Source organism: Mobula hypostoma, chromosome X1 (assembly GCF_963921235.1).
Source record: "Mobula hypostoma chromosome X1, sMobHyp1.1, whole genome shotgun sequence".
NCBI lineage: Eukaryota > Metazoa > Chordata > Chondrichthyes > Myliobatiformes > Myliobatidae > Mobula > Mobula hypostoma.
This window is the reverse complement of record NC_086128.1, coordinates 15,017,336-15,033,823: the sequence shown is the minus strand read 5'-3', so window position 1 is coordinate 15,033,823 and position 16,488 is coordinate 15,017,336. Positions and strand designations below refer to the sequence as shown.

Sequence of the window (16,488 nt, the reverse complement as noted above, 5' to 3'; positions counted from 1 at the left end):
CATCCCCCTGCCAAACTAGTCCAAACCCTCCCCAACCCCTATAGTAAACCTGCCTGCAAGAATATTGGTCCACCTCAGGTTCGGGTGTAACCTGTCCTTTTTGAACAGGTCATACCTTCCCCAGAATAGATACCAATGATCCACAAATCTATAACCCTGCCCGCTACACTAATTCCTCAGCTACACATTCATCTGCCATATCAACCTATTCTTACCCTTACTGGCACGTGGCACCGGCAACAATTGAGAGATTACTAACCTTGAGGTCTTGCTTTTCAGTTTCCTATTTAGTTCCTTATGTTCTTCTTTTTTCTCTCCATGTCATTGGTTCCGATTTGTACCAGAACATTAGGCTGCTCACCCTCGCCCTTTAGAATGCTCTGAACCTAATCTGAGATGTCTGTGATCCTGGATCCTGAGAGGCAACATACCATCCGGGAGTCTCTCTCACATCCACACAATCTGCCATCTGTTACCCTAACTATTGATCACCCCTATCATCACCACTCTCCTCTTCTCCCACTTCCTTCAGTGCTGTATCTTTCCCCTGGTCTTGTTCCCCCATCCCCCCAACAGTATACCTGTTTTTGAGGGGAATGGCTACAGTAGTACTCCCTGCCTATTCCCTTCCCTCTCCTGACAGTCACCCCAGCTACCTGCCTCTTGCAGCTTCGGTATGACCACCTCCCTGTAGCTATCAATCACTTCCTCATTCTCCTGTATGGGAAGGTCATCCAACTGCCGCTCCAGTTCCCTAACATGGTCTATAAGGAGGTGTAGCTCTATGCACTTCACACAGATATAGCTATCAGGGTAACTAGAGGTCTCCCATTTCTCCCAGGTCTCCCATATCTGGCAAGAACACACTACCTACCTTGGAACCATTCCCACTTCTCTAGCTAATAATTCTGGAACAAATTATGTTTTAAAAGGAAGGGATATTAGTGACTTTAGTGGGATTAAAAGTGTGGCTAAATCCTTCGAGCTTCATGAGATGTATCCCATACTGTTGCGGAAGGTTGCTGGGGCCTTCATAGATGGTGTCAGTTAATGAAGGACAGCAAATCCTATACCTTTATTCAAGAAGCTCGGTAGGGTTTTGTGAAGGCAGTGAGTCTAACATCAATGGCAGGAATATAGCCTTCAGTAATCTGTGCACTGATTATAAGAGTAGGGAGATTGCAAATATACAATATATGAGTTAGCTCCTAGCTGGAGTAGTGAGTGTGGTCCTATAGGAAAAATATGATTTTACTGGAGAGAATACAGAGGAGGTTCACCAGGATGTTGACTACGATGGAGCAATTATGAGGAGAGACTAGATTTGTTTTTCTTGGGTACCTGACAGAGGCATACAAAATTATGACAGGCATTATTAGGGTAGATAGTGAGAAACTTTTCTACTTAACAGAGATATGAAATGATTAGAGGTTGTAGATTAAAATAAGTGGTCGGAGGGGAATTGACGATGAATTCTTTCATGTAGGCGGTGGTTGAAATCCAGGTGTTGGAGGTAGGTACTCTCATAACTTTTAATAACTATTTAAATGAACACTTGAGATGTTATGTCATAGTAAGCTATAGGCTGAACGCTGGAAATTGGAATTAGTACAGATGGGTACTTGATGGCCAACATAGACACAGTGGGCTGAAGGGCTTGCTTCTGCATTATTTTAACTCAATAATAAGGGTGACCCAATAATGACTGGAAATACTCAGCAGTTCAGGCAGCATCTAAGAAGAGATAAACAGGATTAATGCTTCAGATACATGTCCTTTCATCAGAACCGTGTACACTTAGAAATCAGGTTTGTTTTAAATTGCAGAGGGGTGGGGGGGTATTGAAGAGAACAAAAGGAGTGCCTTTGGAAGGCTGGAAGCCAAGAGAAAATGGATGACACAGATAGGTATCAGCTGAGGGAGTTTGAAAAGGGGCTTGGTAATGGCAGAAGGGAGAAGAAAGGAGAGGGAAACAAACACCAGAAAGGAAACACATTCCAACTGTGACAACATTGCAGCTACTGGAAGACAGGAAGACGCAGGGAAAGCTCAGTGGATCAGACGACACCTGTGGAGGGAGAAAAACATCAAGTTACATCACAACTAGTCAAGGATTGAAAAGTATAGTAAAGTGCAGGAGGTAATGGATGAGCTTGAACATACATTATTATTATCTGCCATCATCAGTTTGGTTGCAATAATTTAGAAACTAAAAGTTGATACATTTGCCTTTTTATTAAATAATTGAAAAGCCTAATTTTGCAAGATAACTGAGTAAACTGTGAAACACCAAAATAAAAAGCAAAGAATTCAAACCCTAGATATGATTGAGTGAATTTGTATCTATTATGAACCAGATGGCACATATTTAAGGTAATTGTAGAAGAACCAGTGGGAACTGGAAAAGAAAGAGTTGTAGGAGATGTGACAAGGGAGTTACTCTTTGAAAGAGCCATTTCAAACAAAATATCTGTATGACTTTCTTTTGTGCGCATTCTCTCCCAGTAAGATGCTGTGCCATGGGTGGTTTTATTGTGATTCTGTTATAGGGACAAGAGTTTAAAGAAATGGGGTTTTCTTTTTTTCTTTCATTTTGGGCCAATATCCTTCATCAGGACTCAATGTTCAATAGGTTTCAATGGGTTCCCCCCACCCCGGGTCTAAACTCCAGCAAGTACAGGTCCAGAGCCATCAAATGCTCATCATCACATTAACCCTTTTATCCCCAGATAATTCTTGTGATCCTCATCTGGAATTTTAAGGGATTTTACAGATATGTCAAGAGAAAAAGGATTGCAAGGAACAAAACTCAGTCCTCTGGAAGATCAGAATGGTAATCCATGCATGAAGCCAAAAGTGATGGGGAGATCTTTAATGAATTTTTTGCATCTGTATTTACTCAGGAGACAGACAGAGAGTCTGTAGAAGTGAGGCAGAGTAGCATCAACTTCATGGGCCCTATGCAGGTTATAGAGGAGGAGATGTTTGCTGTCTTGAGGCAAATTAGGGTGCATAAATCCCTAGGGCCTGACAAGGTGTTTCCTTGGACCCTGCAGAGGGCAAGTGCAGAAATTGCTGGGGCCCTAACAGAGATATTTAAACAAAACACATAAAATACTGGAAGAATTCAGCAGGCCAGGCAGCATCTATGGAAAAAAGTACAGTCAAAGTTTTGGGCCGAGACCTTTCGGCAGAGATACTTTAATCATCCCTAGCGATAAGAGAGGTACCAGAGAATTGGAGCATAGCCAATGTTGTCCCGCTGTTTAAAAAAAGGCTCTAAAAATGAACCAGGAATTTATAGGCCAGTGAGCCTGATATCAATAATGGGAGTTATTAGAAGGAACAGGTGTCCCCTGCTTTTCGAACGTTCGCTTTACGAAACCTCACTGTTACGAATGACCTACATTAGTTACCTGTTTTCGCTAACAGAAGATGTTTTCACTGTTACGAAGAAAGGCAGCGCACAAAAAAAGGCAGCGCGCCGCGCGCCCCGAGCAACCATTCCTCCCCTGGATTCGGAATGACATTCTCGCCGGCATTGCTTAAACACGTGCCTGTGAGCAGCCATTTGCAAGATGAGTTCTAAGGTATCGGAAAAGCCTGAAAGAGCTCGTAAGGGTGTTACACTTAGCATAAAACTAAACATAATTAAGCGTTTTGATCGTGGTGAACGAAGTAAGGACAAAGTGAGTTTGGCTTGTGGAAGTTGATGAAGGTGATGTTGAAGAGGTTTTGGCATCTCATGACCAAGAACTGATAGATGAAGAGCCGATGCAATTGGAAGAGGAAAGGATAACAATCAAAACCGAATGTAGTAGCGAATGGACTGAAAGTGAAGTCGTCCAAGAACTGAACGTGATGCAACTGCGTGAGATTTTCGCTGCAATGATAAAGTACAACTTTAATTTTGAAAGGGAATATCGGTTTAGGGCATATTTGCAAGATGGTTGAGTGTTTACAAAAAACTGTATGATAGAAAAATGCACGAAGCTCAGCAGTCAAGCAAGCCTTCCACATCAGCCACAGCAGACGACGAACCTCGACCTTCGACATTGAGGCAGGCAGACATCGGAGAACATGACCTGCCTGCCCTAATGGAAACAGACGACAATGAGATGACACCCCAGTGTCCCACCACCCCAACCCCCAGGCCACGGACAGATACCGATTCGCGGAGAATGCAGCGGTAGCTGGGAGGCACACAGCACATCTTTAAGAAAAAAGCCGAAATAAACAAGCTAATTAATTAGGTGCCGCCCAGCACGTAAATGTCGGCCCAGATCAGAGGTGATTGCTGATTGTGTCACCTCTGATCTGGGCCGACAATTACGTGCCGGGCGGCAGCTAATTAATTAGCACGTTTATTTCGGCTTTTTTCTTAAAGATGTGCTGTGTGCCTCCCGGCTACCGCTGCACCCCTGCATTCTTCGTGGATCAGTATTGGTCAGCAGCCCGAAGGATGGGGTCCACTGCACCACCCCAACCTGCGACGACTCAACCTAACACACCATCATCAGTGTGCTCGGCAAGCTGTCTTCCAGATTCCCGTAAATGATACTACACTGTACATACATTATTTCTACTTTATATAGGCTGTGTATTTTTACATGTTATTTGGTATGATTTGGCAGCTTCATAGCTTAAAGGTTACTGGAGAGAGTGTTTTTGCCACAGTGCTTGCGTGAGATTTTCTGCCGAGAGCGCTTGCGTGAGATTTTCGCTATGGAGAACAGTGCCGGCAATGATTGTAGAAAAGTATTTCTACTTTATATCGGCTGTGTATTTATCATATCATTCCTGCTTTTACTATATGTTACTGTTATTTTAGGTTTTATGTGTTATTTGGCATGATTTGGTAGGTTATTTTTGGGTCTGCGAACGCTCACAATTTTTTCCCATATCAATAAATAGTAATTGCTTCTTCGCTTTATGACATTCCGGCTTACGAACCATTTCATAGGAAGGCTCTACCTTCGGATGGCAGGGGAAACCTGTATTCTAAAGGACCAGATATATAAATATTTGGATAGACATTGACTGATTAAGGATAGTCAGCATTGGTGTGGTAGGTCATGTCTAATCAATCTTAGAGTTTTTTGAGGAAGTTACTAGTAAAGTTGATGAAACCAAGGCAGTGGATGTTGTGTACATGGACTTTGGCAAGGCATTTGACAAGATCCCATATGGGAGATTGGTCAAGAAGATCCAGTCACTTGGCATTCAAGATGAGGTAATAAATTGGATTAGATATTGGCTTTGTGGTAAAAGCCAGAGTGGTAGTAAGTGGTTGCCTCTCAGATTGGAAACCTGTGACTAGTGGAGGGATCAGTGCTGGGATTGTTTTTTGTCATTTATATCAATGATCTAGATGATAATATCGTTAACTGGATCAACAAATCTACAGATGACACCAAGATTGGGGTGTAACAGTGAGGAAGACGTCCATGACTTGCAGCGGAATCTGGGCCAGCTGGAAAAATGGCAGATGGAATTTAATGCAGACAAGTACAAGGTGTTGTACTTCTGTAGAACCAACCACGGTAGGTCTTATATAGTGAACAGTAGGACACTGAGGTGTGTGATAGAACAAAGGAATCTGGGATTACAGGTCCATATTTCATTGAAAGTAGTGACCAGATAGACAGGGTTGTAAAAAAAGCTTTTGGCACATTGGCCTTCATAAATCCAAGTATTGAGTACCGTAGATGGGATGCTACGTTCAAGTTGTATAAGGCATTGGTGAGGCGTAATTTGGAGTATTGTGTTCAGTTTTGGTCACTTATCTACAGGAAAGATGTAAATAAAGTTGAAAGAGTACAGAGAAAATTTACAAGGATGTTGCTGGGTCTGGAGGACCTGAGTTATGTGTTGTGTAATGAACCAGACTTAATGAGGGAGCTTAAGGTAAAGGAACCCTTAGAACAGGGGTCGGCAACCTTTTTGCCTCTGTGGGCCGGATCGTGATTTAATGAGCAGACGGTGGGCCAGATAAATGCCATAAAAAACTTGAAATATGGGAATTATCCATTTAAATACATCTAGTTAAGTTTTGCCTCAAATTAATGAATAATGCATGCTAGAAAATCATTTGTGCTTAACCAAGGATGCCAATTAGTAATTAAAGAACTCAGTGTAGTTGCAATTTATTTCAATCAAGGCATCTTTTGAATCTATTAAAAGGACACAAAGAATCTTTAAACATAAAACGTATGAACATGATGCATTGAATGGTGGTAAATTAAGTATAATAAAAAAGAAAATTTTGATGCAAACAGTTGATAAATCAATGTGAAACTTGACGCTGTTTGTTGCTTGAAAGCTTCTCAATATTGGGTGTCAGACTTGTTGATGCCAAGAGCAAGACATTATCCAGATGGGCATCAGTCAATCTTCTTCCCAATAGTTCTTGGTGTGCTTCATTTTTGAAAATAATTGCTCACACAGATTCGTGCTGCCAAACAATGATGCCATCTTTTTTGCATGGTCCACTAAGTCAGGATACTTCCCACTTGCATGAATATATTTTCTATAGAAGTCAAGCACTGACACATCTTCAGAATGAAAGTTCGATCTCAATATGTTGTCACACTGCATCTCAATCAATTCCATTTGAAAAATTTCTGGTGCAGTGTCCACGTCCACATCAAATGTAGTAGCAAACACGATCCCATCTGAAAACCTGCGCGTGCACGGAGAGTATCTAATACATATTAATAAGGTAGTCTGCCTTCCCGTCATTCGTATATACCAGTGTGTGGTTTGGAACAAAACGGAACCTGGGGCCAGTGTAACAAGATGCCATGCATGTCCATCAGTGTGGTCGTGTGAAACATTCAGAATAAGGAAAAATCACTTGCGGGCCGGATAAGCATAGTATCCCAATATTTGCTCGCGGGCCATAGGTCGCCTACCCCTGCCTTAGAAGATAGTGATTATAATATGATAGTGAAACCCTGCTGGTTTCCATGGCTGCATACGTCTAGGGAAGACACTCTCTGGTCCCGTCAAACCCATGAGATTGAGATGACTCTCCTACCCCAAATCCCGGTTTGTGTGGATACTGTGTAATTTGCTACCCTGTTACAACTCAGCGCAAAGAAACAACAGACAGCGCACTGCATACGACTAAAGGAATTATATTTATGAATCTTAACTTAACTTAAGGGTTAGTAAAGTAAAGAAAGAGGAAAAACAAAAGGGGCTCATTATAACTAAACAGTCAAATGTGCACAAGCTGGAGCTCAACCCTTCCCACAATTCATATTCACGGATCCTCAGTCAATCTCGCCGCCTGGCTCCAATGAATCACAGCCCCCCCACCAGGTCAAATCCTATGACCGGTTCTCTCCAGCGTCTTCTCTCTTCATCTCCCACCGAACAAAAAAACCTAAGACCAACCTTCCTAATTGGATAGCACATATTCCTCAGCATCCCTTATCTTCAACAATAACCCAAACAGGCTGAAAGCAGAACAGACTGCTCTTACAGAACTGCTAAAAATGTGAACCAGGGTGTTACAATAGAATTCATTCTGCAATTTAGAAGGGGAATCTAAAGTCAGATATATCAGTATTACAGTGGAGCAAACAGAATTACAGAGACAGGAGAGAGGAGCTGGCCAAAGTTGATTGGAAGGTGATACTAACAGAACAGCATTGCCTGGAGTTTCTGGGAGTAATTCAGAAGGCACAGGATAGATACATCCCTAAGATGAAGAAGTGTTCTAAAGAGTGAATGAGGCAACCATGACAAGGGAAATCAAAGACAGCATAAAAGCAAAAGAGAGAGCATTTAATATAGCAAAAATTAGTGGAAGGTTAGAGGATTCAGAAGCTTTTAAAAATCAGCAGATGGCAACCAAAAAGCCATAAGGAGAGAAAAGATGAAATATGAAGGTAAGCTAGCCAATAATATAAAAAAGAATACACCAAAAGTTTTTTTCAGATACATAAAGAGTAAAAAGGAGGGGAGAGTGGATATCGAAGCACTAGTAAATGATGCTAGAGAGGTAGTAATGTGGGACAGAGAAATAGCGGACAAACGTAATAAGTATTTTGCATCGGTCTTAACTGTTTTAGACATGAGCAGTATGCCAGAAATTCAAGCGTGTCAGGGAGCAGGTGTGAGTGTAGTTGCTATTACTAAGGAGAAGGTTGTTTGGAAACTGAAAGATCTGAAGGTAGATAAGTCACCTGGACTAGATGGTTCTGAAAGAGGTAGCAGAAGAAATTATGGAGGTATTTGTATTGATTTTTCAAGAATTACTAGATTTTGGAATGGTTCTGGGGGACTGGAAAATTGCAAATGACACTCCACTCTTTAATATAAGAGAGGCATAAGAAAGGAAATTATAGTCCATTTAGCCTGACTTCCGTGGTTCAAAAGATGTTGGATTCCATTATTAAGGATGAGGTTTTGGGATACTTGGAGGCACATGATAAAATAGGCTAAAGTCAGCATGGATTCCTTGAGGGAAAATCTTGCCTGACAAACCTGCTGGAATTCTTTTAGGAAATAACAGGCAGGAGAGACAAAGGAGAGTCAGTGGATGTTGTTTACTTGGATTTTTAGAAGGTCTTTGACAAGGTGCCACATATGAGGCTGCTTAACAAGATAAGAGCCCATGGTATTACAGGAAAGATACAGCATGAGTAGAAGTTTGGCTAACCGGCAGGAGGCAAAGAGCAGAAATAAAGGGGGCCTTTTCTGGTTGGCTTCCAATGATTAGTGGTGTTCCATAGAGGTTGGTATTGGCACCGCGTCTTTTTATGTTTTCTGTCAATAATTTGGGTGAAGGGATTGATGGCTTTGTGGCCAAGTTTGTGGATGATGTGAAGATAGGTGGAAGAGCAGGGAATGTTGAGGAAGCAGAGAGTCTGTGAAGGACTTAGATGGATTGGGAGAATGGGCAAAGAAATGGCAGATGGAATCTAGTGTAGGGAAACATATGGTCATGCACTTTGGTAGAAGGAATAAAGGTATAGACTAATTTCTTTTTTTTTAAATTTTATTTTTATTTGGATAAGGAATTCACAAATATCATGTACTTTTTTCACACATATAACCTTTTCCATTTTTTTATATGTATAAAACTATAATTATTTATACATTCTTAAGTACACATTGAGATGATATAAAAGGAAATTAGACTCTTAAATAGGTAATTATGTACTGTGGTAATTCTAATCTATTAAGCTAAGTAATGGTATTAGTTGTTAAGAAAAATGGTAATAATAGTTTCCATATAACACTTCTGGACCATTTCCACTGGTCCAAAATGTTGTATATAAACCTATGTATCAACCATTGTAGGTGTTTATAACCTAATTTGTTCATGCTTGCTCCTGCCCGCAGACATAATTATCCAATCCCTATGTACTTATTTACTTAATTTTTTCATTTTTTTATCCCTTTCCCAAATCTTTCCCTTTATTTGCGTTAATTCTCTGTTTTCCAAAAGAAAACAAAAAAAAAGACATTTAGACTAGGGGTGCTTACGTTAGCAATATTACTGTGTTGATGAGAAGAGCAGTATAAATCATTAGGATAGTCATCTAAAGTCTGCTCGCATTGGGGTTATATATTCAATCCATTTATTCCAAATTTGATAAAATTTTTCTTTTTGAATTCTCAGGGAGTGAGTCAACTTTTCCATTTTAAATATTTCCAAGGAGGGGACTTCCGGGTCATCAAGGGAATGGCGGCGTAAGGAAAAGGTCTCTCGACAAAAAAGAAGGTAAACTGCCCCAAAATCGAATTTAGACAAATACTTAATATTGCATAACTATATTAATAAAAGGGGCAAGGATGATGTCTAAGAACAAGAATAAAAAGTCCACTCCGAAGGCTGATAAACACAAAGGGACGCAGCAAGGCGAAGGGCCTAGCTCCCCCACGGCAAGCCAGGACGGAGATAATGAGGGGGAATCGGTGACTCTGTCTTTGATTCTCGGAGAGATTCACGAGTTCCAACAAGATAACAGCAAACAGCTGGAAGATATTAAAGGAGAAATAGTAAAAACTAACTCGCGGATAGATGAAGCCGAAGCGAGGATTGTTGGAATTGAAGAGAAGCTACAAAATGCCGAGGAAGTGATAGCAGAAATGCTGAAGCTACAAGACCAACTCCAGTGGAAACTAATAGATCAAGAAGGCCGCTCGAGAAGGGAAAATGTGAGGATCTACGGAGTTCCCGAAGGAACCGAAGGTAAACCCGGATTGATGATTCCCTTCGTGGAGAAGCTGCTTAGAGAGAACCTTGATATACCGGCCGCAAAAGACCTACAGATAGAAAGGGCTCACCGCGCGTTGGCACCACAGCCTCCGGCAGGCGCCCAGCCCAGATCGATTCTGATCAGATTTCTCAGTTACAGAACGAAGGAAGAGGTGCTTAAAAGAGCATGGCAAAAGAAAGGTTTCATGTGGAACAACTGTAAAATCAGTTTAGACCACGACTACGCACCGGGGATTCTTGCCAGACGGAAGGAATATACGGAAACACGGAGAGTCCTGAAGGAAAACAACATCAGATTCCAGACCCTGTATCCAGCTCGGCTGAGAGTCTTTTACGACGAAGGGACAAAAACTTACGCTACGGTGGAGGAGGCAACGTCGGACCTGGCGGACCGGGGACTACCTACTAAAGTTATCACCCAACCGGAGTCGCTACTGGAGAGGATTCGGCAGAAGTCGTGGCAGTTAGTGGGGCGAGGACGCTCCACTCGAAACAGAGTGTCAAACTACAAGGAAAAGCTGCAAAGATTCAGACGCAAATGTACAGAGAATACAGATTAATTAAGAGAAATGACTGAAAAGAGTAAATCGGACTTAAAAGTAAAATGAAAACTGGTAATTGAAAATAATCTAGGCGGAATAACTTGAATGATAGCAATATGGTCGAGACATAAATAGGAGAAAATTCTCTATGATTATTCAAACTGCTGAGGGCCCTCTAACACAGGGTGAAGATAGAGGTTATCCCTCTGAACTGAGGCGGGTCGGTGCTCAGGCCTCACTGTGGGAAGTCGGGGAAAATTTTCAAATGTTATACGTTCAGAAATGTCTAGGGTGTGGTTATATGTCTTGGTTTACTGTTGAGAAGGGATTGCTTACTGTTTGGTTAGAAAAGGAGAGTGCTTTTTTTCTACTAGAGAAAAATGCAAACTGAATTGGTAAAAATAATTTCCTATAATGTTAATGGGGTTTTGAATCCAATTAAAAGAAATAAGATTATGTCTAAATTGAAAAAAGAGAGGGCACAAATAGCTTTCCTCCAGGAAACACATATGAGCCAATCTGAACATGGAAAATTAAAAAGAATGGGCTTTAAGCATGTATTTTATTCATCATATAAATTGAGTCACAAAAGAGGGGTAGCTACTTTAATATCAAGTACTCTTAATTATGAACATATTTCAGAGACTAGAGACAAAGAAGGACGGTTTGTAAAAATCACAGGAAGAATAGAAGGTACAGAAATAACATTGTTGAATGTTTATGCTCCTCCAGGTAGTGAATGGTCATTTTATAGACACATTTTTGACCTAATGGTCAGTTCTCGAGGGGTAGTAATTTGTGGAGGGGATTTTAATATTAGATTAAATCCTATATTAGATTCTTCAAGAATAGTTACTCAGAATAAACCTCTGACTCGGAAAGTGAATTCATTGATGGAGGAGTTGGGAATTATAGATGTCTGGAGGGAATTACACCCTACTAGTAAAGATTATACATATTACTCTTTCCCTCATTCAGCCTATTCAAGGATAGACTATTTCTTTATCTTTAATACAGATAGACTCAGGATAAAAAACTGTAATATTGCAACAATTGATCTGTCAGATCATAGCCCAGTCTCTATGTCTCTAATCCTGGAAAGGAAAATGAGGAAAACACTATGGAGGCTAAACTCACATATACTCAATAACCCAAAAGTAATGGAGAGATTAAGGGGAGAAATCAAAGAATATCTAGACCTTAATGACACGGGAGAAACATCACCAGTGATTTTATGGGATACATTGAAAGCTGTACTGAGAGGGAAAATTATTTCCATTACTACTCACATGAAAAAAATCAATGCACAAAAATTAGCAGACCTTCAAGGAAAATTAAAACAACTTCAAGTTGGAGATAGCAACAAAAGTAATTCAAATCGAAAACAGGAAATTAGGAAATTGCAAAGTGAAATTGATGATATTTATACGTTGGAAACTCAAAGAAATTTTCTTTACCTGAGACAAAAGAATTATGAAGTAGGAGGTAAATCAGCTAGATTATTAGCATATAAATTACAAAAACAACAAGCAGACAATACAATTCATAAAATAAAGAATCCAAAGACAAAGCTTGTGGAGAGTACAATAGGGAAAATTCAAAAGAGTTTTGAAAGGTATTATCGAGAGCTGTACTCCCAACCCCGGGCCCCCAATGAGCCCTATATAGACAGTGTATTGAATTTTTTAGATCTACCTAAACTTACAGATTTACAAAATGAAAGTTTATTAGAACCAGTAACTGTCAAAGAACTGAACATGGCCATCTCTAGGTTAAAGGCTGGAAAGTCCCCGGGTTCTGATGGGTTTACCTCAGAGTGGTACAAGTCCCTGAAGACACAGTTAGCCCCATTACTACTTAACACCTTTAATTGGATCTTGCAGAGAGGAGAAACTCCACCTTCCTGGAGAGAAGCGATTATTTCAGTTATTCCTAAAGAGGGTAAAGATAAACTAGAATGTGGCAATTATCGGCCAATTAGTGTTCTTAATTTAGATTACAAACTATTTACATCTATATTAGCGCGCAGATTGGAAAAGCTTTTACCTGGCCTAATCCATTTAGACCAGACTGGATTTATTCAACAAAAACAAACACAGGACAACATAAGGAGAACTCTGCACATATTAGAACAGGTTAATAAGAATGAGACAGAGACAATGGTAGTAGGATTGGACGCTGAGAAAGCTTTTGATTCGGTTAGTTGGGCATTCCTATACAGAGTGTTAGGAAGATTCGGCTTTCAAGAAAGGTTTATTAAAGTAATTCAGACTCTGTATGACAGCCCAACAGCCCGAATTAAGATAAATGGGGACCTCTCTGACTCCTTCATTTTAGAGAGAGGCACTAGACAGGGATGCCCAATTTCTCCTCTCCTTTTTGCGCTATATATTGAACCACTTGCCCAACTAATAAGACAGAGCGAAATCGTAAAAGGTATCAAGGTGGCAGGGATTGAACAGAAAGTGGCGTTATTCGCAGATGATGTTTTGGTCTATCTGAGTGAACCAGAAAAATCATTTATAGGATTGTTTACACTGTTGGATGACTTTGGGAAAATATCAGGTTATAAAATAAATGTAAAGAAAATGCAGGTTATGTCCCTAAATTATACACCATCCAAAAAATTGCAGGATACATACGATCTTAAGTGGGAAGCTAAATCATTAAAATATTTAGGAATAACCCTGCCGAAGGATCTTTCAACACCGTCACAGGTAAATTATGGGCCATTAATCTCAGAGATAAAAGCAGATATGCATAGATGGAATCTTATCCCCTTTTTAAGTTTAAATTCAAGGATAAATACTATAAAAATGAATATTCTTCCTCAGTTATTATATCTTTTCCGTACTTTACCAGTGGAGGTGGATGATAATCAATTCAGGGAATGGGACAAATGGATTTCCCGCTTCATTTGGCAAGGAAGGAAACCTAGAATTCGATATAACACTTTACAGTTAGGGAAGGAAAGAGGAGGTATGGTTCTTCCTTGCCTGTGAAATTATTTTTATGCCTCACAGATAACCCCTCTGTTATATTGGTGTAATAGGAAATATAAGGCTAGATGGAAGGAAATAGAATTTGGATTGATTGACAGTTTTCCTCTTCAGGCCTCAATAGCTGACAAAGGATTGATGGCCCAGTTGGAAAAATTTAATAATGCTTGGATAAATCTTACATTAAAAGTATGGCAGAAGGTGGTTAATTCATGTGGAATTAATAACATGCTAAAACTCTTTAGATGGTGTGCATATGATACCGAATTCCTTCCCAACAGAGGAGATAAAAGATTTGAGCTATGGATAAAGAAAGGTCTTACAACCTACCTCTCATTTATAGATAAAAGAGTATTACAAAGTTTCCAAATCCTGCAGGACAAACATGGCCTAGAACATAATGACTTTTTTAGGTACCTTCAAATACGAAACTGTGTTAACCAGAGTTGTAGATATACAGACCTATCAACAGTAGAATTAGAATTTTTCAAGATTCTTAATTCGGCTTGCAGTTCAATACCTAGTAAATCAGTTTCTCGCCTATATAATGCACTCTCCCATGCTAAAAATGTAAATACACTGTATATTAAAGAGAAGTGGGAGAAAGAAGCGGGGTTGGTACTTTCAGAGGAGGCTTGGGGGAAAATCTGCAGCTTTCAGTGGTTCTCGACTAATTCTTTGACTTGGAGAGAACATTGTTGGAAAAACATTATAAGATACTTCAAGACCCCATATCAGGAAAAATATAAAGATACAAATGTGATGTGTTGGAGAAGGTGCGGCTCTAAGGAGGCAAATCATTTTCATATTTTCTGGGATTGCCCTAAATTAAGTCTTTTTTGGGAAGGTATTCATAGAACATTAGTTAAGGTACTTAGGTCCCAGATACCTCTGAACTTTGAGACGCTCTATTTGGGGCATGTATTGTTCCTTGAACAGAAGGAAGATATAAAGTTGCTGCAGGCCCTCTTAGCGGCAAGTAAGAAATCAATCACTAGAAAATGGCTAAATCCAATACCACCTACATTAGAAGATTGGTACGAAATTATCTTGGAAATATTTAAAATGGAAAAGTTGACCTACTCCCTGAGAACTCAAAAAGAAACATTTTATCGAATCTGGAATAAATCGATTGAATATATAACCCCAATGCGAGCAGACTTTAGATGACTCTCCTAATGATTTATATTGCTCTTCTCATCAACACAGTAATATTGCTAACGTAAGCACCCCTAGTCTAAATGTTTGTTGTTGTTTTTTTTGGAAAATAGAGAATTAACACAAGTAAAGGGAAAGATTTGGGAAAGGGATAAAAAAAATGAAAAAATTAAGTAAATAAGTACATAGGGATTGGATAATTATGTCTGCGGGCAGGAACAAGCACGAACAAATTGGGATATAAACACTTACAATGGTTGGTATATAGGCTTGTATGCAACATTTTGAACCAGTGGAAATGGTCCAGAAGGGTTGTATGGAAACTATTATTACCATTTTTCTTAACAACTAATTTCATTACTTAGCCTAATAGGTTAGATTTACCACAGTACATAATTATCTATTTAAATGTTTATTTTGCTTTTATATCATCTCAATGTGTACTTAAGAATGTATAAATAATTGTAGTTTTATACATATAAAAAAATGGAAAAGGTTATATGTGTGAAAAAAGTACATGATAATTGTGAACTCCTTATCCAAATAAAAATAAAATTTAAAAAAAAATAAATATTTCCAAGATAATTTCGTACCAATCGGCATAGACTAATTTCTAAATGGGTTGAAAATTCAAAAATCAGAGATGCAAAGAGACTTGGAAGTCCTCGTGCAGGATTCCCTAAATATTAAGTACATGTTGAGTCTATGGTAAGGAAGGCAAATACAATGTTAGCATTTATTTTAAGAGGACTAGAATATAAAAGCAAGGTTGTAATGCTGAGGTTTTATAAGGCACTGGTCACACTGTACTTAGAGTATTGTGAGCAGTTTTGGGTTCATTATCTAAGAAAAGTTTTGCTGGCATTGGAGAGGGTGCAGGGGACATTCATGAGAATGATTCCAGGCTCTGCGCCTTTACTCGCTGGAGTTTAGAAGAATGAAGGGGACCTCATTGAAACCTATTCAATATTGAAAGGCCTAGATAGAATGAATATAGAGAGAATGTTTCCTATTATTGGGAGTGTAGGACCAGAGGGCACAGCCTCACAATAGAGGGACATCCATTTGGGACAGAGATGAGGAGGATTATTTTTTTAGCCAGAGTGTAGTGAATCTGTGGAATTCATTGCCACAGATAGCTGTAGAGGCCAATTCACTGGGTATATTTAAAGCTTAGGTTGAGAGGTTCTTGATTACTCAGGACATCAAAGGTTACAGGAAGAAGGCAGGAGAATGCGATTTGGAGAGATAATGGATCAGCCATGATGAAATGGTGGAGCAGCCTTCACGGACTTATGTGTCAATTCTCTTACCTTGTTCCTCTGTTAGATTCTGCCTGCTCCTCTCCCAATAGCACAGTACCATTCTTTACTCCTCAGTCAATATTCCCTGTCATTTTAATGCTTTTCAGCAGTGCAATTCTCTGCTGGACTCTGGCCAGAAACACATTTAACATATAATATTTGCCAGATGTGATTCAAAGCCAAGCTGTAAATGCATTAAAGGTGGCATTCAAGTGCTGGCGCCATATCACTGCCATCACTGGTGGACA

The 16,488-nt window shown here is 39.6% G+C and overlaps 1 protein-coding gene across 12 annotated transcripts in view; it reads left to right on the top strand.

Annotated features, from left to right (window-relative positions):
- The window catches only part of pym1 (PYM homolog 1, exon junction complex associated factor), a 125,604-nt gene that overhangs the window by 41,416 nt on the left and 67,700 nt on the right, over positions 1–16,488 (top strand). For all 12 annotated transcript variants that reach the window (XR_010016503.1, XR_010016506.1, XR_010016512.1 and 9 more), the window contains exon 3: positions 9,638–9,739. The gene's annotated coding sequence lies outside the window, so the exon portion shown is untranslated. The remainder of the gene's footprint in view (positions 1–9,637; positions 9,740–16,488) is intronic.